Raw genomic sequence first — 23,361 nt, 5'->3', positions numbered from 1 at the left:
CAACCTAGGGATCAAACCCGCGTCTCCAGTATCTCCTGCATTAGCAGGCAGATTCTTTACTACTCAGCCCCTGGGAAGCTAAAAAAAATGTATATAGCATTTTATAACATTGATAAATGTATTTAAAGACCAAGAAAATTCAATATGTTTAAGAAGCTTCTAAGATAAAGCTTTCACATCTCCTTTATTATAGCTGCAAAGAATAAGACTCTTTTTGCTTTCCTACAAGCTTATTTTGTATTCTCATCCTCGGTGAATTATTTGAAGTATATCTCTAGTTTATACTTCAGCACTTCTTTCACTTCAGAATTTCTAGTTTGCATTTTTCAAAGTTGTTTTTGTTTTGGCTGATATTTATTTCATATCTTAGCAACACTTCTTAATGTTAATTTGACCTTTTCATCTGTCTTTTATACCTTCATCAACTTGAGTAGTCCCTATTTTCTTAACTTGTCTATAAGTGTTTAACCTATGTCTATGAGGGGATTTGTTGGTTGTGATTTCAAACCCTCTTTCAGTTCTTTTTCTCAGAAGCCTCAAATAAGGGAGGATCATTCTTGTAAGAAGTGGTGATTATAGAAAGAATGGAGCAGTACATAAACATAATATACTGCAATTTAAATCAGTTCAAAGTCAGTAGAATATCTTTCTATTGGTGTATTTATTGTGAAAAATCACAACATGCATTCTAAAAATAATAATTGCCATCATAATATTTAACATTCATTGTGTCAAGAAACTTTCTAGGAGATTATTTGTATTAAGGAGTATACTCACCATAATAATACTAAATAAAATATTGCTAAGTACTATTATTAAGCTCCAGTGTACAGATAAGAAAATCAAGATAGAGGTCACACAGCTATGACGTAGCAGTGTCAGGAACACCCATCCTGTGTGTGTGTGTGTGTGTGTGTGTGTGTGTGTGTGGTTAAAGGTTATAGTCAGTAAAATCCATTGCCAAATCTTAACGGAAATGTTATTTAAGAGTCAGATGAAAAGATCAAGTTTGATTCATGATTAAAGGTAGGGGCCATTTTTCTCCTCTCAGACAAAACTGCCCCAGTTCTTCATGGATTAGTACAAAGACCTTTCTTACTCCTCTGGTCTCCTTGGATGATGGCTCACTCACCTTAGGTGTAAGCAGAATGGATAGGCTGACTCAAGGGCCATGACCTCTGTGATATAGAGTCTCAGTTTCATTAGAAATTCATTCATCTGAGTCTGGAGCATGAAATCTGAATGACTTCCTTAAGACTCCAGTTGACTCCCAAAGACTAAATCTGATGTTTAGCAGAATGCCATTCAGACTGTTAATTAAAATGACTGCCAAGTCTAGTTGAAAATTTGGGAACTTCAGAATCAGAGAACCTAGGGAGCAAGTTTCAGCTCTGCCGTGAACTTGCTGACTGACTGTGAACACATGAATTTTGCTTCAGAGGTCTTGTTTTCACAAAATAGTTCTGTCCTGAAATTCCTCAATTATATGGATACAAGAGGCCAGTGGGGTTGAGAGAGCTTGTCTTAGCTTGGACTGCAGTAATAAAATAGCACAGGCTGAGATGGGATGGGGTGGAAGGTGGGGAAGAGACTCCAGAAGGAGGGGACGTATGTATACCTGTGGTTGACTCATGTTGACGTATATGGCAGAAACCAACACAATATTGTAAAGTAATTATCATTCAATTAAAAAAAATAGATCTGAACAAAATTAAGGAAATAATGAATAGAAACCCCATATGTGAGGAGTTATCAGTAATGACGAATGAATAACAATGCATTTCTCTGATGGCATCATGGTACACTGACAAAAATTAATAACGGTACAAAATAGAGAAACAACAATTTAAAGCTATGGAGAGACTCTCAGTAGATTATCATTTTGTGTATATTATGCCATGTTGCTTACAATAGACAATATCCTGGTATATATTTTACATTTTAAACTAGCATTGCCTTAGTAAATAGTACTCGCAGAAATCTATAATTGTAGAGTCACTAACATATTTTTTTATTTGCATGTTACTTTAAAAATATGATCACTATTTAATAAATAAACTACACATACACACACACACATGCAAACAAGCTTTTCTAGTGATTCTGCCACAGAGCCACGTTTGAGAACCTTTATAGTGCATTGAGAACATTGGAAAAACAAAACAAAACAAAAATGCCATAGGCTGGATGATTTAAAGAACAGACATTTATTTTCCCACAATTCTGGAGGCTGGAAGTGAGAAGTCAAGGTGCTGGCATGTCTGGTTCTGGTGAGAGTTTTCTTCCTGATTGTAAATGGGCCCTTCTCTTGGTGCATGCTCATGAAAAGAAAAGTGAATTCTCTCTCCTTGTTATAAGGACATTTTATCTTCCTGTTCTTCTAATCATATTTCTCATTCCATCTTGAATTTCTCACCCTCTTGACCTAATTGGAATCTAACCACCTCTCAAAAGTCCCACCCCCAGTACCATCACATTGGGGGTTTAGCTTCAATAAATGAATTAAGGGGAGAACATAATACTTAGTTCATACCAGAGCTGTTTTAAACATGTCCAAACTGTGAAGTGAGATTCATAAATTTACCCTCTGTAAAGCAGCTCGGGGTAATAAAAACCACAAAATTCTTTGCTATAATCTTATCAGCTCTGTGCTATTACCAATAGTTGTCTCACACTGATTGTGCTTTTAGATTAATATTTATGATTAATAAAACAAAAATGTTGCTTAATAAAATGCAGTTTAATGAATAAAATGTTTCAGAATTCAATGTCTTTGGTGCTGGAAATAGAAACAATAATTTCAGGTGTAGTTGATAACAGGAATGATTATTGTTGTTGCTCAGTTGCTTAGTTGTGTCCAAGTCTGTTGTGATCCCATGTAGCCCACCTGGTTCCTCTGTCCATGGGATTCCCCAGGCAATAATACTAGAGTGGGTTGCCATTTCCTTCTCCAGGGGATCTTCCCAATTCAGGGATTGAGTCAGTGTCTCTTGCATTGGCAGGTGGATTCTTTGCCAACCTGGGAAGCCCAGTAGGAATTGTAGCATGGATTTAAGGGAACGTAATCAGCCTATTAACAAAGCAAAGATGTCACTTTCCAGACAAAGTCCGATTTATAAAAGCTATGGTTTTTCCAGTGGTCATGTACAGATGTGAGAGTTGGACTATAAAGAAGACCAAGCAACAAAGAATTGATGCTTTTGAATTGTGGTGCTGGAGAAGACTCTTGAGAGTCCCTTGCACTGCACAGAGATCAAATCAATCAATCCTTAAGGAATTCAACCCTGAGTATTCATTGGAATGATTGGTGCTGAAGCTGAATCTGCAATACTTTGGCCACGTGATGCAAAGAGCCGACTCACTGGAAAGACCCTGATGCTGGGGAAGGCTGAAGACAAAAGGCAGGCGACTTCAGCAGAGCAGGGCGGAGAGCAGCTGGAGGCACACAGGCACACGGTCTCTACTGGCAAGTCTTTGATTGAGTGAATGAGCAAAGGCGTGTCAGATGAAAAGCTGGTGAATACCACATGCTAAGGTGTTACAGTATGGTCCATGAAAGAAGCATATGCTTGTAAGAGAGAACTGAAAACGAAGAGAGGTAGGAGACCAGACAACTATTCATATAAGGCTTTTATACCAGATAATCAGACATTAGAAATAAAATATCTTGTCATCAAGTAAATGCATAGAGAGTCTCTAAGTTCTATGATTCATATGTAAATAGCATAATATCCTTCTTGACAAAGTGTTTATTAAGTGTTGACCTAATCTTCCTTGCTGCTTTTTGCAGAAGACTGACAGTAACCACCCTATCATGATGAGACTCTGATCTACTTCTGAAGATTTTTAGAAAAAAAGGATTTTTCCACCAATACACACATTCAATAACAGCTTTATTTGTGTAGCCCTTACAGGTTACCAAGTGCTTTTCATAGATTGCCTCATTTAGATTTTTACCACCAGTGATACAGGAAGCACATAGTTTATTCTTGTTACAGGTAAGCAAGAGGAGGCTCATTAGCTAAGGTGGTCAAAGTCAAGTTGTTGATGAAAGACTAGAGTTGGGTCATTAATACAGGTCTTCCAGTTCCCAGTTCTTGCAGTGAAATCATGTTGACTCTAGACAAGTACTGTCAAAAAGTACTTTTTCCTCCTAAACTGGATCTCTCATACTGTACTAAAGATTCAGTTTTTCTTGATTTGTAAAAAAATGAAGCTAGAGAGCCTTACTGGCAGACACCTGAGACAGCTAGTTATTTAAAAAGATTAAAATTATCCAGTATAATTTTGTTAACCTTTCTACTTAGGCCATATTTTCTAAAACTCTTTAATCATCTTAGGTGGGTCTCATTTCAGTGTCTAATTATTAGAATTTGTGGTAAGCAGTGCGATAGTTACTGTTTCTTGAAAAACACAATCTGTCACAATAATTATGTGTAGAAAAATATGAACAGCTAAGAACATAACAGTACCTATCTTCTATGAATGAATGAAGAAAGAACTGCTGACAGTTAAAAGATTACTAAAATCATTCTTTCATAATACAGTGGGGTGAATTAGAATCTAGCAGTAAAAATGTGCTTAAAAATAAATTGGCACAAGCTGCCTTAAAGAAATGTTATTGTTCTTATAATGCTGTGGTTTTAAATTATAGTTCTTGTTTTCAAATGTTAAAATTAGAAACTTTATATGATGGGACCACAGCCTTAAACATCTTATAATATTGTGTGGTTATATGAAATTCTACTTATAAAAGCATTTTAGGTGTAACACTGTGGAAATGTGAGTTAAGGACAATAATTGTAGAGCGAATGCTTTTTATTTTACAAATAAACCTTGCACATATATTGCTCACCCTATAAAGTATTATTATCTATATTTTAGCCAAGTAAACTGGAGTAAGGAGAAGCCAGAAATCCCTTCCAAATAGCACACAGCTCTTGGGCTAAACTCAGAGATCAGACTCAATCTTCTCATTTCAAATATGGGACTTGTTCCATTTTTTCACTTTCTCATTCCAAATATTCCACATGAGTCATGGAGCAATTTTCTACTTAGTCATCCCAGGTAAAAATGTAGGTGATATTAAATTTAAAAAGTTTTAGTCCTTTTTGTCTCTTCTGTTTTGACAAAATGTATAGAATGTCCTTAATTATAAGAATTCAGCTTTTTTTATACATTCAGGATGTTGACACACAGGATCACTACTCTTCTCTATTTGTTAGCTATTATCGTCTTTTAGGTGCATGTATTGGGCTTTATTCTTTTTAGAAAGAATGTATTTGGAAGTCTATTTACTGCTACAGCAACCTTTGCCCAAAACATTGACAGACATGGAGAAAAATAGCTTCCTCACCTATCTGAAACTCAGATGGGATTCACACATGCAATTACTGCTCTGGTTTGAAGGACTTCAAGAGATTACAATGACCACTAGTTGTGTCCACAAAGGCTTGTCAGTTTTGTAAACCCATGGCCACATAAGTTGTTTTAAGGTGTCTTAGTATAGCTGCTATAACAGTGTGATATAGACTGAGCGGCTTATCAACAACGGAAACATATTTTTCATGGTCTGGAGGCTGAAAGTTCAAGATCAGGGTGCCGGTATGATCTAGTTCTGATGAAAGCCCTCTTCTAGGACACAAACTGCTGTTTCTTGTTATATCCTCACACAGGCAAATAGAATGAGGAAGTAAGGTCCTTATGATTCTTAAAAGGACACTAATTCCATTCATAAGGACCCCATCCTCATGACCTTATCTTAATCCCAATTGTCTCCCAAAGGCCCCACTTCCTAATTCCGTCACATTGATAGGTAGGGTTTCAACATATGAATTTGGAGGGTGGGATGCAAACATTAAGTCTATAACAGAAGGAGAACTGGAAGTAAGTTGAATTTTGAGATTGGTCAGGCATGACTTTGAGTCCCAGCTCTATCCTTCCATTGAATTATCTTTTTTTCATGTTCATCCTTTCCAGTCTTATTTCTAAAGAAATTTAATTTTAAAGGAAGATTTGAAAAGTTAAGATGTATATTGCTATTCATTTGTGAAAATTCAGAAAGTCAAAAGGTAGAAAACATAAATTGTGTTTACTCTGAAATAAACATTATTAAGATTTTGAAGAATATACTCTATTTATTATTTATATGTTTATGTGTATTTACTAAGTAGAATCATATTGTAAATAGATATTTAAAGTCTGATTTTTCCAAATAATCCTACAGTATATCATTAGTTTTATACAGCATTACTTTGAATCAGTGGTTCCCCAACTTTCTGGCACCAGGGACTGGTTTCTTGGAAGCCAGTTTTTCCACAGATAGGGGAGAGGGGAATGGTTTCTGGATGATTCAAGTGCATTACATTTATTGTGTACTTTATTTCTGTCGTCATTATTGCATCAGCTCCACCTCAGATATCAGACATTAGATCCCGCAGGTTAAAGCCTCCTATTTTAAATGATTGGTTCATATTCCATTTTATACATCATCTTAAATTTAACTAATCCTCTGTTGTTGAGCATGGAAATGTTTTCCAGTTTTGTGCTTTTATAAGCAACACTTGATGACTATCCTTATAGCTGAATCTTTGTGTGCTTTCTTTATTGTCTTCTTAGGATTTGTTGAGTAACTTTACATTTATATTTGAATGTTTTCAATACAGATTGCCCATTTGTACTGAAAAATGCTTTACTAATTGGTATTATTCCCAACCACGCATGAGAATGTTGACTTCCTCTTTCCACCTCTCATTCTGTACATAGCAATTCTTGAGTTTAGTGAGTGAAAATCAAGACTTCTCTCCTAAAGAAAACCCCAGGTCACATATAACCAAGTGTTACATACACATAGACCATGTGTCCATCAGATCCCTCATTTTCCCCCACAACACTAGAGGCTTTTTCACTTACAACTCTCAGTGCTTTTTTAAAATACATTTTTTCATTATCTTTCGTTTGTCTTTTGAATCTTAAGATCTTCTTGACGCAAGAACAGAGGGATGCAGATCAAAGAAAGAAAACATTGTCAGCATTTGTTTTCTTTCCATTTGGGAATTAAAGGAAAATATGTATAGAAATATGCCAAGCATGTAAGGAGCTCTAAGGAATTGGAAGTTACAAGGAAAAATGCAGTAACGAGCTGAGATGCATAAACAGAAACCATGGAAATGAAAGCATCCTGCAGAGAGGGTGGGCATAATACATACTGATTACAGCTTCTGACACATACTTCAAGGGCCACTGAGAAAGAAAGTGGATTCTGAATGAATTTACAGCATTGATGACATAAACACACACACAAAGGTAAGAGAGGAAGAGATCACTCACATGCTAACCCTGTTTGTGTGTGTGTTGGAGGGAAAGAATAATGGAAGAACATAAAACAAATTCAATGAGATATTTACTTTAAAAGTTCAGAATCTCTTTCTTTTTCTGAAAGGATCAGGTCATTGAAAATAAGTTCAAAATTAGAAGTGTATCTGACAAATAGAGAATTGCTAGAACTTAGGTGAAGGATTCTGTTACAAACATAAATTTTACCTAATAGAAATAAAGGCGAACGGGCAAACATAGCACCATTAGTTAGCAGGAAGGGACTCCCTTGCAATCTTCTAATAGAACTGTCTGATATCTTCCATATAATATGTTTCAACTTTTAAAATCAAAAGTTCTTGCCCCAGAGTTCAATATTAGAGAAAATCTCCAAGGAATTTGTAACATTTTTAGGATGAAGAAAAGATCTGGAAATTGAAGTCTGTAGTTCTTTTATAAGAATTTTGCATAGATGCCATTGAAGAGTAATTCTGAGTTCTAGGCTTCTGCATCCTTAGAGAAAAGAATAGCATGTAATTTTAATTGGAAAACATGTGAGTTGTGAAAAATACTCTTTTGTGCAGTATAACCAAATATGTGTAATAGTTTTAATCCTCACATATATGAATGCTTTGAAGGTAGGATTAATTCATAGAAAACACCAGTGGCATCAACCATTTCCTAAAGTGATCAAGATCGCCTGGAGAAATATCAATAACCTCAGATATGCAGATGACACCACCCCTATCACAGAAAGCAAAGAAGAACTAAAAAGCCTCTTGATGAAAGTGAAAGAGGAGAGTGAAAAAGTTGGCTTAAAACTCAACATTCAGAAAGCTAAGATCGTAGCATCTGGTCCCATCACTTCATGGCAAATAGATAGGGAAACAATGGAAACAGTGACAGCCTTTATTTTTTTGGGCTCCAAAATCACTGCAGATGGTGACTGCAGCCATGAAATTAAAAGACGCTTGCTCCTTGGAAAAAAAGCTGTGACCAACATAGACAGCATATTAAAAGGCAGAGACATTACTTTGCCAACAAAAGTCCGTCTGGTCAAAGCTATGGTTTTTCCAGTAGTCATGTATGGATGTGAGAGGTGGACTATAAACAAAGCTGAGTGCTGAAGAATTGATGCTTTTGAACTGTGGTGTTAGAGAAGACTCTTGAGAGTCCCTTGGACTGCAAGGAGATCAACCAGTCCATCCTAAAGGAGATTGATCAGGTCCTGGGTGTTCATTGGAAGGACTGATGCTGAAGCTGAAACTCCAATACTTTGGCCACCTGATGCTAAGAGCTGACTCATTTGAAAAGACCCTGATGCTGGGAAAGATTGAAGGCAGGAGGAGAAGGGGACGACAGAGGATGAGATGGTTGGATGGCATCCCCGACTCATTGGACGTGAGTTTGAGCAAGCTCTGGGAATTGGTGATGGACAGGGAGGCCTGGCATACTGCCTTCCATGGGATTACAAAGAGTCGGACAGGACTGAGTGACTGAACTGAACTGAAAGGGATCATTTCAAAGAAGAAATCAAGCAAAAAATGGCCTATGCTTAAAATCTGTTATTTGAGTCTAACTCTGTAAAGAATGAGATTGTAGCAGCATCTTGATAGCAAGCTGCTGGTGCATTCACCTCCCCTCCCTCCCTCCTCTCTCTGTGTGATTTATGCTTGCTCAGTGACCATGTGCCATCCTTACATAGTCCTAAGCGGCCTTGGTCACCAGGTAAGGTGTATATTATGGCAGATTCAGAACTGCTTTTGAGGTCAATTTTGGCTTTTCCTTTCATAGGTGCTATCTGAGTTCACCCCTCTGCGTAGGGCGCATTTATGGCCATGCCGTTTGCAACGCCCACCTCCACAGGGCAGGCGTCACACTGTGCCATGAACCACGGCCCCCTGTTTTTCCAGAGGCATCAGAGGCCACCCAAGTGGGCGTGGCTCTTGGTTAATGTCACTGGTTTCCAGAAGAGATCACTTGCCACATCTTTTACTTGATTCATTTCCAAAGCTAACTGGCAGCATAGGTATGTACAAAGCAGATGTAAGTCCAGGATTAAAAACTTTGAACGACTTGCTGTTTCTGTTGTCACAGAATAGATAAGAGCTCCAAAGAGCTGACAGTAACTCCTTGTTGCATCAAAGCATGAGAAGGAAAATCAGAGCCAGTGGAATGTTCTAGATCATAAAGAAGGTAACACTTCAGTGACTTCGAGACAGCACCTTTTGGAGCATGGTGAGCAAGTTACCCTGATTGTAGGAAGTTGAGAAGATGGAAGAAAATAGTTCATACTCATAGGCTGCTGACTTAGATTTTAGCAGTAAAACAAGTGAAAAAGACTGAAAGATGCAGTAGGATCTTGGCGGGGGGCGGGGGTTGGTATGTGTGTGCAAATTTGGGGAGAATTTGGGGTGTTACTGTACAGAAAGAAAGGAGAAAGAGAAACTGAAGATACTGAACAGGAACCCATGAGGTGGGTAGAGCAGCAGGGCACCTCCGGCTTGGGGAGGACGTGTCACCCTGGGCCCAAGTAGCAGGTGAGCCAACGCAGGAGCGCTGACACCTCTTCCTTGGGAGGCCACATTTTGGATGGTGTCCAGGCACCTCAGCTAGCCTTCTGTAGCTGAAAATGCGTGCTGTTACTAATAGGTGGGGTCTTTAGAAGGGTACTGAAATCAGGGCTGTTTTCCCCGAGCCTTTGGTTTTAGGATACCAGGCAGAGCTCCGCACCGAGCAGTGCCTCACGTCAGGGAGGCTCATTATGCTGTGCTACAGCCTAAAAGGGATGCCTGCGGCTCCCACGCACACAGTTAGCTCGTAACTCTCCCATCCCTTTCTGCAAAACACCACGGGGACTATATCTTTCTACTTGTACATACATCTCAGATTCCTCTCTAGTAAATTTTTCCCGTTCCCAGGCTGCTGTTAATGCTCACAGTATCTCTTGGTTTTGCCTGTAGACACCATTCTCGGGAGAAGGCGGGGAGCACGCGCTGAGGTTTTCTTTAGGGCTGCTCCTGCCTCGGCTCAGAGGTCAGGGTGCACGGGACAGGAATGCTCATTCCCAAAGATAACAGTGTCCTCCTGTCTGAGCACATTTGATTCAGTCACACAGAAGCTAGCACATAGCCAGTTGTCTTTGGTCTCTTTCCCAGGGAAATTTTTCTACAGCATTTTGAATGTGTGAATCTTTCTTCCTCTGAAATAACTTTGACATGAGGCAGATGAGTGGCAGTGAGGTCAGTGGGCCTCGTAGCTCAACCTTTGTAAAATGAAAAATGCTTTTAACCTGGTGGGGTTGTTGATTTTAATTGTATAGGAGGACTGCACTTTAAGAAGGATTCCTATTTATATTTTATCTATGTTTATAAACATTTACTATATATAAATTCAAAGAAACTTCTGTACTGTCAGTTTCAACTTGGCAAAAGTAGAGTTTTAAAAAAATAAAATATGGTCACATAAAATGAAGCCTTTTGACGTCTCAACATTGCATAGGTATGAGAAAAGTCCACTGCCTCCTAAACTATTACTCTAAGTTTTGTCTTTGTTCAGTTGCTTAGTTGTTTCTCTTTGCAACCCCATTCACTGCAGCACACCAGGCTTCCCTGTCCTCTACTGTTTCCTAGAGTTTGCTCAAACTCATGTCCCTTGAGTTGATGATGACATCCAATCATCTCATCCTCTATCACCTCCTTCTCCTTCTGCCCTCAATCTTTCTCAGCATCAGGGTCTTTTCCAGTGAGTCAGCTCTTCGAATCAGGTGGCCAAAGTATTGGAGCTTCAGCTTTGGCATCAGCTAGTTTATTAAGTATAACAAGTCAAAAGAGAGAAATGTGAGGTTAAAGAGAAATATAAGTCATGGACAGTGACTTCCATCTGAAAGATTCCAGTCTTCCATCTGAAAGATTCATAATTTCAATTATTTTAGAGTTTTATTACTTCAGAGAAAAAGGAGACTACATATATAAGTTGTCATGATATTCAACTGCCTTCCAAGATGATGGAAATAAACCTGATACTGTTTTGAAAATAGCACCTTGCTGCTCCATAGTAACAAGACTTCCCTGGTGGTACAGTGGGTAAGAGTTTGCCTGCCAATGAAAGGGGCGTAGATTTGATTCCTGGTTCTGGGAGATTCCACATGCCATGGAGCAACTGTGCTCGTGCACCAGCTACTGAGCCCTCATGGCTAGAGTCTGTTCTGCAACACGAGAAGCCGCCACGGTGAGAGGCCTCTGCACAGCAAGGAAGGGGAGCCCTAGCTCTTTGTAACTAGAGAAAGCCTGCACGCAGCCATGAACACCCAGTGCAGCCAAAGTTAAAAAACAGAATAGTGACAGCTACTGCTGAGCGTCCATGGTGAGCTAGGCCTTATGCCAAGCACTGACCTCTGTTAGTTTGAATTTCCATAGTAACTTTAGAGGTTAGAACCTGCCAACCCATTTCATCCTTGAGGCAACCGGGCTTCAGAGAGGAACGATGGGCCCTGAAGGCCACTATCTTTCGTCTCTTGCTGCTCATTCTCTTGTAGGGTTTTGCTGTCTGATGCACTGAAAGATGCATTTTGAGATGAAGTCAAATGTTGGAAGAGGTGCCGGTGTCTCCAAAAAGCACTGCATTGAGATGTAGCTGGGGCACCCTGAGCAGACCGAGGTCATCCGGGTAGAATGTCCCTGAACCCTTCCCACCCTTGAATTCTCTAGCAAATCACCTGTGTTACATTTAAGACTTTGAGACTCATTAAATTAACTATTCCAAGAAGAAAGCATAAAAGAAATATCCTCTCCTCCCCCAACAAGGAGACAATAGTACTGGAACACTGTACTGCCACATCCACAGTCCTGCCCAGGCAAAGAATCTCCCCCAAATTCCCTTTCTACTTTGCCCTTAAATATAAATAAGACTCTGTCATATCCACAGTTTTACTGCCAATAACTATGAAAAAATAGACACAGATTTATCAAACTTGGCCTGAAATTTTATCTGGATCTTTACAGAAAAAGTTTGCCAAACCCCTGCTCTAGAGGGATTAAGTGATTTTAGATTGGATCATTCCTTTTATGTTTCATAATCTTAACATAAATACAGCTCATTTGGAAAGATGATTTTTCCAGTATCCACGTGTGTGGGACAAAAACTGAAAGAGCTTATGTCTGGAACATGTTTTCCGTGACTGAATCCCATTCAATGCCTTGACTGGCCTTTCGGAGGACACCTAAGGATGTTTGCTGGTAGGAAAGTAATGCTGACCAAGTTTCAAAGTTCTTAACTCTTATCTTTGTGCTCCAACCATGAGATCACCTGATAAGTTATTCTTTCCAAAATCAGACAGGCCAGTGTGTTTATTTTCTTCCTCAGAAAAACAACGACAAAGACCGATGTGTTTCTTTCATTATTCAGAAGTAAAACCTCATCAGCTGCTTTAGCAGACTCCTGTGCTGAGAGTTCTGACAGACTCTAAACTTCAGTTCAGCATCAGGCATGTGTGAACAGGCTTCAAAGGCAGCTTCCATCTTTCCTGTCCTTGTGGGATTATAGCCTTGAAATCCTTGAGGGACATGATGGCTTCTCTTGAGAAAAATCGAGCTGCCGTCTAAGTGTGAGTGATGTTCAGAGAGACACTAAAGAAGCCTGACGTTTGAAGTTGTGACTGAGTCTGCTCTGCACTCTTCAGACAGCCCGCAGTACTTTCTGTCTTGTTTACTGCTGCCAACGGGTCATTTCATGAAAAGTCACGAGTTGGGTCACAATACTCTTATTTCCAACCACTCGTTTACTTGCGAAAACACAAGCAGGAACTTCACAAATAGAATTTTCCAAGGCCAAGCTAATGAGGTCAGAAAGACTTCACGAAGGTTCCGAATGACCCAGGTTTAAACTCAGATTCTGCCGTTTCCTCTTTAGTGTGGCGACAGGTACCTAAGTCCTCTGAGTTTGGGTACCTTGGCTGGAAAACGGGATGTTTCCCCTGGGTTGTTTTGAGGATTAAATGCGGTTAAGTCACAGACCTAGTTTTCAACATAGCAGCTGTGCAATAAACATTCTATTATTTCCATTCACTAGAATTCCAAACATGTTCATGCTTGAGGACATATGATGCTTAAACCTGGGCCACTGAAGCACTGTTCTTAAAAAAGGTCAAAACAACAGACATATATACACGAGCACATACTACTGACTTGTATGTAATGTAAACATAACCTTGACACAACTTTACGAGGAAGGAACCTCCAGTCTCGCTCTGACAATGTGATGAGTCACTTCTCTGGCTTAGAGTCTTAATCAGCAAAGGGAGAGAATGGAAGCAAGTGCTCTTGTCAAGCGGCATAAAATGCTCATTTCTGTGATGTATTCAGATCCTGATTCCTTTAGGGGAATGCTTGTATATTGTTCACAGGTCTCAGAATCCACTCTTCTTTTTTTTTTTTCATTTGAAGTTGTACACGGTATGCAATGCATTTATGTTTGGCTTGGGGATGTCATTTTGTACTTTAACATATGTATGAAATGAGTGTTTGGAAATGCGCTTTAATCAAAGTGCTGAAGTGCCGCTCTCAGCTTTTCCTCCTGCCTTCTGCTCAAAGCTGTCCCTGGCTTCCTATCCCTTGCGGAATGCCTAAATCACAATCGTCTCTCTCCCTGATGACAGTTATTGAGTTAAGCTGGCCTTTTCTGTACCCTATTTCTCTTTCCTGCTTTCCCTTCCTCAGTGGATTTTCTCATCACTACTTTTCTCATTTGGGGGAGATAATGAAGTGCTTTGGTTGCTGATGCGTAGATGGCATGTAGAAATGAAAACCAGAGATACTAAAGCATATTAACTGTGAGCTACTCTGTTTAATTATATCCGTACGAACCATGAAAGATAACTGAAAGTTGACCAAGTTATCTTCCTGAGAACGATGGTTGTTTACACTTAGTTTTTGTCTTCTTGTGGCTGATTTCCTTCACTGGACTGAAGTGAGATCTCTGTTCTCCTGAGACTCATGCTTTGCCCTCTCGTTTTTTGGTATCATGCTGCAGGCTATTATTATGAGTACAGTAATGAACAAGATAAATCCTCTTACTGTAGGCAGATAATCTCTACTCCACGAGATAATTATCAGATCTCATGGGAATTTGTTTTTAAACTCACTTCATAATGATGGCTCTTTTCTCTGAAGATGCTTCATCACCTCTATTAGAATGTAATCACAAACCAGGGTGGGATGCGCAGTGGTTGTTTAAAATCCATCTCTTAAGAGGAAAGGAATGGAGTTAGTTAATTATATCTAATGGCCCTTGATCTCCCACAAGGATAGTCCTTCCCACCTGACAGCAAACAGTGGTTTGAGAAGCCAGGAAATCTGATAAGTAGCTTTTGTTTTGTAAAAGGTGAGAGGTCCACCTGTGTTATATGTCAAGGCTACTGTCTAAAGGAGAAGCACTTAGAACTGCATATTCCTTAAAGAAAAACTGACAAGCAGAATGAGAGTCAAAGCTAATACTCTAAAAAAATAAAAATAGGAAGAAGACCTTTTGAATTTCAAATCATCTCATAGTTTGTAAATGTAGGTTTTTCATTTAATTGTAAAAACTCTCGTGAAGGCTTTACGTATCGGCAAATATAGCAGGTAATGAACTATTGATCCGAAAGAAGTTCAGGAAATGCAGAGCTTAACTGAATTGTCTATTTTCCATTGGAGGGTAAATTGATGTAGTAGGAGAAGGGGGGCAGTCTATTGATTCACTCCCCCAAATCCCTCTGATCCCTACTGATAAAAGAAAGGGAGTCTAAGCCTGGTTTTCATCCAAGGAATATACCTGTGTAGAGAGAAGTACCTGGGTCTCCTCAATCTGATATCATCATCATGATAGTTGGCCTCATGACCCATTTTGAGTTTTATCAGCACCGCATGTATAAAATAGCAGTTGAATCTTCCACCTAGAAGCAGATTCCTGCCATGTGCTAAATGAAGTGCTGTGGACTATATCTTGCTGGTAAGAGACAGGAATACAGATAGTCTTAACTAGGATTTTTCCCTTTCACTCATTTCTGAAATTAAGTTGAGTCTAGGTTGTGGTAGAGATTCTTGGTTCCAAGGAGAGGTGGACCACTTTACTAACACCTCAGCCAGAATTAAAATGCTAAGTTGGATCCTAGCAGAGTCAGCATAGTAAGCAAGGAGAGGAGGATCACAGTGAACTGCGAAAGAGAAGAGATTTCATTTTAATATGTTACCAGCATACTTAACACATACCCGTTGTGCACCTATCATGCGCCAGGCACAGTGTCTGACATTGTCAGATCAAAAAGTGAATTGGACACAGTTTAATTACTTGGGAGAAGTAAACAAGCAAATCACATCCACACCAAAATACAGTCAGCTCTATGACCAACATGCAGCCACAATGCTAAGAGATAACACAAGAGAATCTAAGTGATAAAGAAAGGAGATTTCCCCAAGACCTGAGTGATGAGAATAATACATCATGCCTTTTACATCCAGGAGGAATATATGGATGCTTGATCTGCATGACTCATTGGGCAGACACAAAGCAGGATCTAAAGCAAAAATCGCAAATGTTGAGGGTAACAGAGAAGGGGTTAGAGGAACAGAGGACGCCTGGTCAGCGAGAGGACCTGTGTGCTAATCGCGGAGTTAACAGTTCATCAGCAAAGCCCTGTGGGGTCACTGAAGGATGTTAAGCAGAAGATTGCCATGACCGTGTATGTGATTTAAATCTAGCCTCTGGTGGCTGTGGGGAAGGCACATGTGGGGAGCCAAGCCCGGAGCAGGAAGGATATTTGTATATATTATTTTTCATTGGCGCATGGCCGCTTTACAGTGCTGCGTTAGCTTCTGCCGCACAGCGAGGTGAATCAGCCACAGGTCCACCTCTGCCGTCTCCCCTTGGATTCCTTCCCGTCTTGGTTACCACCGACCAGTGAGTAGAGCTCCCTTGTCCTGTGCGGTTGGTCTTCGCTGCCTGTTTTACGCATGGTAGGGTACGTGTCAATTCCAATTTCACAGTCCATCCCACTCCCTTCCCCCTTAGAGTCCATGCATTTGTTCTTCCATCTGAGTATCTGTTTCTCCTTTGCAAATAAGTTCATCTATACCATTTTTCTAGATTCCACATATATGTGTTAATATATATTTGTTTTTCTCTGGCTAAGTAATATTCCATTGTGTGTTTTTTTGTGTGTGTGTGTATGTGTGTGTGTATCTTTATACCACATCTTCTTTATCCATTCCTCTGTTGATGGACATTTAGGTTGTTTCCATGTCCTGGCTATTGTGAATAGTGCTGCAAGGAACATTGGCGTGCATGTGTCTTTTGAAATTATGGTTTCCTCTTGGTATGTGCCCAGTAGTGGGATTTCTGGGTCATATGGTAGGTCTCTTTTTATTTTTTTAAAAGAATCCTCTTTACTGTTGTTCATAGTGACTGTACCGATTTACATTCCTACAACAGTGTAAGAAGACTTTAGAAAACATGGAATCAATGCAAGAAGTAATTACAGCCTGAACAGTAATCATTAACTTTAAATATGTCATAAACCAGTAGGATGCTAAGTATTTTGTAAACACATCTCATTTAATCCTGATAACACACCTACAGAATAAGTACCAGATACCTATTTTAAAGATAAAGGAGCTGAGATTCAGGGAATTTGGAAACCTTGGTTGAGATTGCACAGATATTGGTAAGCCAGAATTTGGACAAACAGAAACAGATTTATCTGACTTTAGAATATATGTACCAGGAGGCATCAGATAATACTTCCAAGCACAATGGCGAGAGGATCTTAAGGCCCAGTTCTACCATTCACCAGAAAAATTCAGGTGCAGACACGGAGTTTGGGAGAAAAAATAATGAGGTTTATGTGGATAATGTTAAATGTGAGGTGCCTGTTAGACATCTAAAGAGAGATGTCCCTTGAGCAGGTATATACTTATCTGGAGCTTGAGAGGGTCTGGGCAGGGTAACCATCTACAGGCCAATCACAGAAAATCACATAAATGGTTACCCACTCACAAAGAAATATAAAGTGAAAAGACTGGCGAGTCAAGACAAAACACTGGGAAGTAGAATTAAGCAGAAGAGAAGCCCATGAATGAAATCAGAATGGGATCTAAGTTGAGTCTGGTGTAAAGTCAGCCTATCATTGTTAATTATGCTTTTACGTACACAAGGTACTTCCTTGGGCCCTGTAGTTGATGCAGGAAACTAGTGTGACGTCAGGATTTCCCCCCAAAATTACAGAAGTGATGTCGGGCAGAAAGTCACATACACACAGTTAAAATTATTATAAAAATTCACAAAACCACTAAGCAAAGTAAAACATATCACCAGGCAGGATGCCATACATTTCCTCTGTAAGTGATGTAGGAAATAAGGGTTCTAAGCTAGGGGTATTATTAGTGAATCACTGGGGAACTGAGTGAACAAGAAGGGATTTACAGAAATTATAGAACAACTCTCAAATTTAGCTGTGCATCAGAATCAGCAAGGTATCTTGTTTAAAATGCAGATTTCTGGGCCCTTCCCTCCGTTGATCTGATTCAGGAGCTTGGCATTGGGCTCAAACATCTGAATTGTTAACAAGGACTCCAGGTGATTGGGAAGCAGATGATCCATCAACCCCAATTTGAGCAGTAATGTCTTAGAAAATGTTAAAATGCGGACAGAGGTGTTGAGCGGTGCCTAGTATGTGTGTTGGGGGAAGGGCTGGATGTTTAAGGTGAAGAAAGGCAAGAATGAAATCAAGAAAACATAAGAAATGAAAGACTATTTTCACAGATGGCCAAGAGAGTCGGGTAGGGAAACACAAAAAGACGGAAGTGAAACACGGAGGCCTCCCTCATTGAGAACGTTGACTTTCATTGGAGGATTTGTTCTCAACCGAAGAGATCTCTTTGGTACTGAATGTTATATCTCACTCAATAAAATGTTGCTTTCTGGAATAGATAATAAATATCACATTGCCCTTGCTGTTGGAGAGTCTGCAAGTTGTTCTTGAGAAATGCTGAGTTTGAGATCCCTAGAAAAAAGCCGAGATATAAGAAAGAATGAGGTTGAAGTGATTTGAGCAAAATCAATAAAATGCTCCATAGCAAGTAAAATGCATAGGTTTGATCAAGTTATTTTATTTAGTTGCCCCATAACTGTTCGTCAGTCTTACCAGGTGGCACTGGTGGATGCCAGTGCAGGAGGTGTAAAAGAGGTGGGTTTAATTCCTGAATTGAGAAGATCTGGAGAAGGTGGCAAGGAGTTGGACATAATTGAGCGCGCATGTGCGCGCGCACACACACATCTGTTTGTCAGCTAGCCCCTCGTAGCATTCTGTTTCATTTAGGCCCTTACTCTTTGGAGAATTATGAGTTTCAGAAGCTCTTTTTGCTCCCTACAAAGTGGTATTTAAAAGCTCATACTTAAAATACACTATCAGACATTAATTACCATTAGTAACAACTCATGAAATTACTTCTCCAAACCATAGATGTGAAAATTCAGGAAAAGAAGTGGGAATTTAATCCAAAACTCTGACAGTAAATTGACATGCCTTTGCTTACTCTTATTCTGACATTTATTTTATAAGATTTTGTCAGTAGCCCATAGACTTATTTGTTTCAGGAAAGAACTGTATTTTGAGGTCAAAGAGGGGAAAAGAAAAAGAGAAAACTAGCAAAGTGCAGTGTTCATTTTCCCGACTTTTTCTAAGTGTCTTAAATCCATCCTGATTCAAATATTCTTTCAAATATGTAATCTCTAAGTGCTGGGATGCTTGTCTTTAGTCTCTTGCATGGAGGTGAGCTTCTCAGGAAAATTCTCTGTCTCCTATGACAGAAATCTCTTTGAATGTGCATCTTCTAAAACAAAAGCCTTCACTTTTTATCTTTTACCTCCTACTCGATGTCAAGTTTCCTCTCAAACTCTCCAGTACTTCTTAGCTTATATTCTGTGAAGTTGGAAAACGACTATCATCTCATAAAATTTTATGCATCCGGCAGAGATAAGGAATGTAGGCAATTAACAAAGAAGCTGTCTTTTTAAAACTTGTTACTTTGTATTGAAGTACTATATACCCGGTTAGCAGTGTTGTGGCAGTTTCAGGCGCGCAGCAAAGGGACTCAGCCATGCATGTCCATGGGTCCACTCTCCCCAGCTCCCCTCCCGTCCGGGCGCCACACGTCCCCTGTGCTCCACATAGGTCCTTGTTGGTTATCCGTTTTAAATACAGCAGGGTGTATGTATTGATCTGATCTCAAACTCCCTAACTTTCCCTTCCTCAACCCTTCCTCACCACCCCCTTCACCCCGCAACCGACAAAGAAGCTATCTTTTTGTAAACTCAATGCTAAGATCATTTCTAGTTCTGATAATCATGTATACCCGGGCGTGTTAATATTTTTATTTCAAGCATCTTATTAGTAAACAAGACAGATATGCATCAGGTGATTCAGTCCTTTAAAGGCCAAGCAGAGAAGTCATTATAATTCCAGGACAGTAGCAGTAAATACTTCCCTGTGGCCTTATTCCAGTGTCAGCACTTCATTTTAATGATAACTGGATCTCTGCTGTTCATTGTGAAATCCTTGGATGTATTTAACAGCTTGCTTACAGTGTATTGGATTGATGGGGATGACCAAATGAAGCCAGCAAATTTAGTGTGAGGAAATTGTGCAGATTATATGAGAGAGAGTCCTTCTGATGAAAGGTTGAACCGTAGCACAGAAATGTAAAGGTTTGAGTAGAAGAGCGTTTCAGCAGGTACAGTCACGCCGCTTGTTACACTCATCATTGTCAAGTCTCCCTTCTTGAGTCTGCTTCTCTTAATTCTTGATTAGCAGCTGTCAGAGCTCTCTCTAGAATGTGATAACACTACTGTCATCGTTCTGATAGCAGTCTGCAGTTTGCAGAGCATTTTTCTTTTTCTAAAATTTTTAAAACTTTATTTGGCTGAACCAGGTCTTCGTTGGGGCACTCAGGATATTTGATATTTGTTGCAGCATGTGGGATCTAGTTCCCTGACCAGGGATTGAACCCTAGTCCTCTGCAGTGGGGGCTTGGAGTCTTAGCCCCTGGACTACCAGGGAAGCCCCAGAGCATTTTTCAATGAATCATCTTTTTAATGTTTTCAGCAATACCAAGACACAAGAATTATTATGGTTATTTTATATATGAGGAAAAGAGGATTAATTAAATTGACCCAGGGTTATTAGCTGAGTAAGGATGGTCTTCTTCCTCCTGATAGAATGCGTATTTATGTTTGGTTCCTTTAGCTGCCTGTCACTGTCATTTGTGGTCCTGTGGATCACAGGACCTCGCCCCCCACCATGGAAACCATCAAGGGCCTGGTCCCCTTCTTCCTAGTGCCTGGCAGCAAGGGTGCAGCTCATTACCTGGGCTCAGTCCGTTTAATTGAATCTGAGGAAAAATGAATCTTGAAAAAAAAAATACAAAGATAAAGGAATGATGAGAATATAGTTCTGTGAGCTGTGTCTGTTGCCGGCAACATTTGCTAGGCCCAGCGGTACTCAGAGGCCCACATCCTGTACAGCTAAATATTTAAACGTTGGAAATCCATCTAAGGAACTGCTTAATAATGTATTTCTATTCTTATACCTTGACAAATGTAATTTTCATTAAAACCCAGCTGGCCAGGATTGAATTAGAATTCTGAGAGCCCTCGGAGTTGCGGGCTGGATGTTGAAAGCTCAGGGAGCGAGGACCCTGATGCTTGGCCCTGGTCTGCTGACCCCCTCTTTCTCTTCCTGCTCCAGGCTCTGTCCTGCTTTGTTAGGAGCTTCGTGCCCAGGCACGTGGACACCCTGGCCTGCAGGTGCAAATACGCATTCCATCAGGAGGAAGAGGACCATCCTTACTCAGCTAATAACTGTGGGGTCAATTTAATTAAACCTCCTTGGGAAATTCATATTTCCCAACATAAAGCTGTATGTTGGCCACTCCCATGTGTGGTCCACTCTTGAGTGGGTTGAGGCTGTGAAGAGATCTCACGGGCTCAGGGTATTTGTGCAGGCAGTTCCAGGGTCCTGTGTATCCAGCCAGAGCTTGCTCAAGAAGGCAGGGATGGACTCTGGGCAGGCATGTTTCCTGAACTTCACAGACTTCTGCTTCAGGAAGGTCCTATTCCGAAAAGGGCCAAGATGGGCCTTTTAACCTTCCCACCTGGATATGAAGGCAGTAGTGGATGGTGGTATCCCATCCTGGAATTTGTTGTGTCTTGGCTTCTAGAAGCCCTTTGGTTCTTGCTGGTTTTCTAAGCAGGTCTTCTTACCTCCGTGAGTCCCCTATGTACTTCCAGACTCTTCCGCAGGCTTACAAGGGCCAAACTCATTTTCTGTTGCTTACAACTGGAAATCTTGTTTGATATACACAGTCTGTCATTTCTTCCCCACAGGATTAGGATGGTATGAGGTCGGGATTGACTGGACAATGATGGATGAAAACAGCCTGAGCAATGGTAAGTACCATTCATCAGTTCATGATGAATATTCGTCTCTCATGGAAAGACAGGTAGGTAAGAATGTCCCTCTGATTTTGTATATATTCCATCAGGCTCACCATTTCTTATCTTCCTTCAGAGTAACCTGAGTTAAGCTCTTGGCTGAAATACTGTGAAGTGACACAATGCCTGGTGCTGGTTGCTGTAAAAATTAATATGCTATTTAGTTATTTAAAAGACAATGAAAAATATCTTGTGGATTAGCAAATCAACAGAAACCCATTATAGGAAAGACTTTTAAGTATAGAGAAGCAAAAGAAAAGATACATATCTATAATCACATGATTATGCCACCCCAATATCAGATAATTTTCTGTGCATATCTTTAAAAAAAAAGGTTCATACTGTATATACTCACTTAAAACCTATTTTTGTCCCCAACTCTGTATTATATGCACTTTTATTTCAACAGTTATTCCTATAATATTTTTTAAATGAGTACATATTACATCAATGAATGATGTGAAATTGTCTAACCTAATGCTTATTGCTGAACATTTTGGTTGTCTTAAATTTTACTATTGTAGACAATATTAACAAACATTTTGAAATGAAATAATTATAATATGTTTAATTATTTCCAAAGGATGTATTTCTGTAAGGGGAGTATTCATTTCAAAGACTTCTCATAACTACAGTGTTTGAATGCTATTTAAAAACATTGTAACCCATGCAAAGAGTAATTATATATTGAACAGCATTCATCTAGCATATATTTCTTATTAAGAATTAGTAAAGTATGGTTAAGAACTGGTATTATTCAAATCCTTTATATTAATTTAATGTGTTACATACAGTACACTGTGGCAAGATCTTTAAACAAATCTGGAGGGAAATGAAAATTTCTCTAAGAGTGACCCACTTTTCTGTGTCTCTTCTTTTTTAAAAATAGCTTTGTTGTAATATAATTCATATACCATACAGTTCACCCACTTAAAGAGTATAAGTCAGTTGTTAGTATGGTCATAGTTGTGCAACTATCACCACCATTTTAGAAAAATTTTGTTACTCATAAAAGAAACCCTGCACCCCTAGACTCTACCCTGGTCCTCTGTTATTCCCAGGCCTAGGTAACCACTTTTTGGTTACTTTTTGACACTGTAGGTTTGCTTATTCTTGACACTTGATATAAATGGAATCACACAATATGTGGCCCTTGGTGATTGACTTCTTTCACTTAGCATACCATTTTAAAGGTTCATTTCTGTAGTAATGTGTGTCAGTAATTTGTTCCTTTTATTTTTTACTGAATAATACTCCACTGTATGGATATACCTCATTGATCCATACATCAGATAGACATGTGAATTGTTACCACTTTTATATACTATGAGTAATGCTTCTATGAACATTTTTGTCCTTATTTTTGAGTGGACATTGTTTTTATTTCTCTGGGGTGTAAGTGTGAGAGTGAAATTGTTTATTGTATTTTAACTCTGTGTTTAACCACACAAGAAAATGCCAGACTCTGTTTTCAAAAGATACCAACTCTGTTTCACAGTGTTTATGTTGATAATTAAATTTATT

The 23,361-nt window shown here is 39.4% G+C and overlaps 1 long non-coding RNA gene across 1 annotated transcript in view; it reads left to right on the top strand.

The window, feature by feature from the left end:
* LOC122688087 overlaps nucleotides 1-21,793 on the top strand; it is a 130,922-nt gene extending 109,129 nt beyond the window's left edge. Inside the window, exon 3 of the long non-coding RNA XR_006339324.1 lies at nucleotides 21,730-21,793. This is a non-coding gene — a long non-coding RNA (uncharacterized LOC122688087). The remainder of the gene's footprint in view (nucleotides 1-21,729) is intronic.
* Nucleotides 21,794-23,361: the final 1,568 nt, after the last annotated feature.

The sequence above is a fragment of the Cervus elaphus genome, chromosome 32 (assembly GCF_910594005.1).
Source record: "Cervus elaphus chromosome 32, mCerEla1.1, whole genome shotgun sequence".
In the NCBI taxonomy this organism is placed as follows: Eukaryota; Metazoa; Chordata; class Mammalia; order Artiodactyla; family Cervidae; genus Cervus; species Cervus elaphus.
Note: the sequence above shows the minus strand (reverse complement) of the source record. Positions and strands in the feature narration are given on the sequence as shown.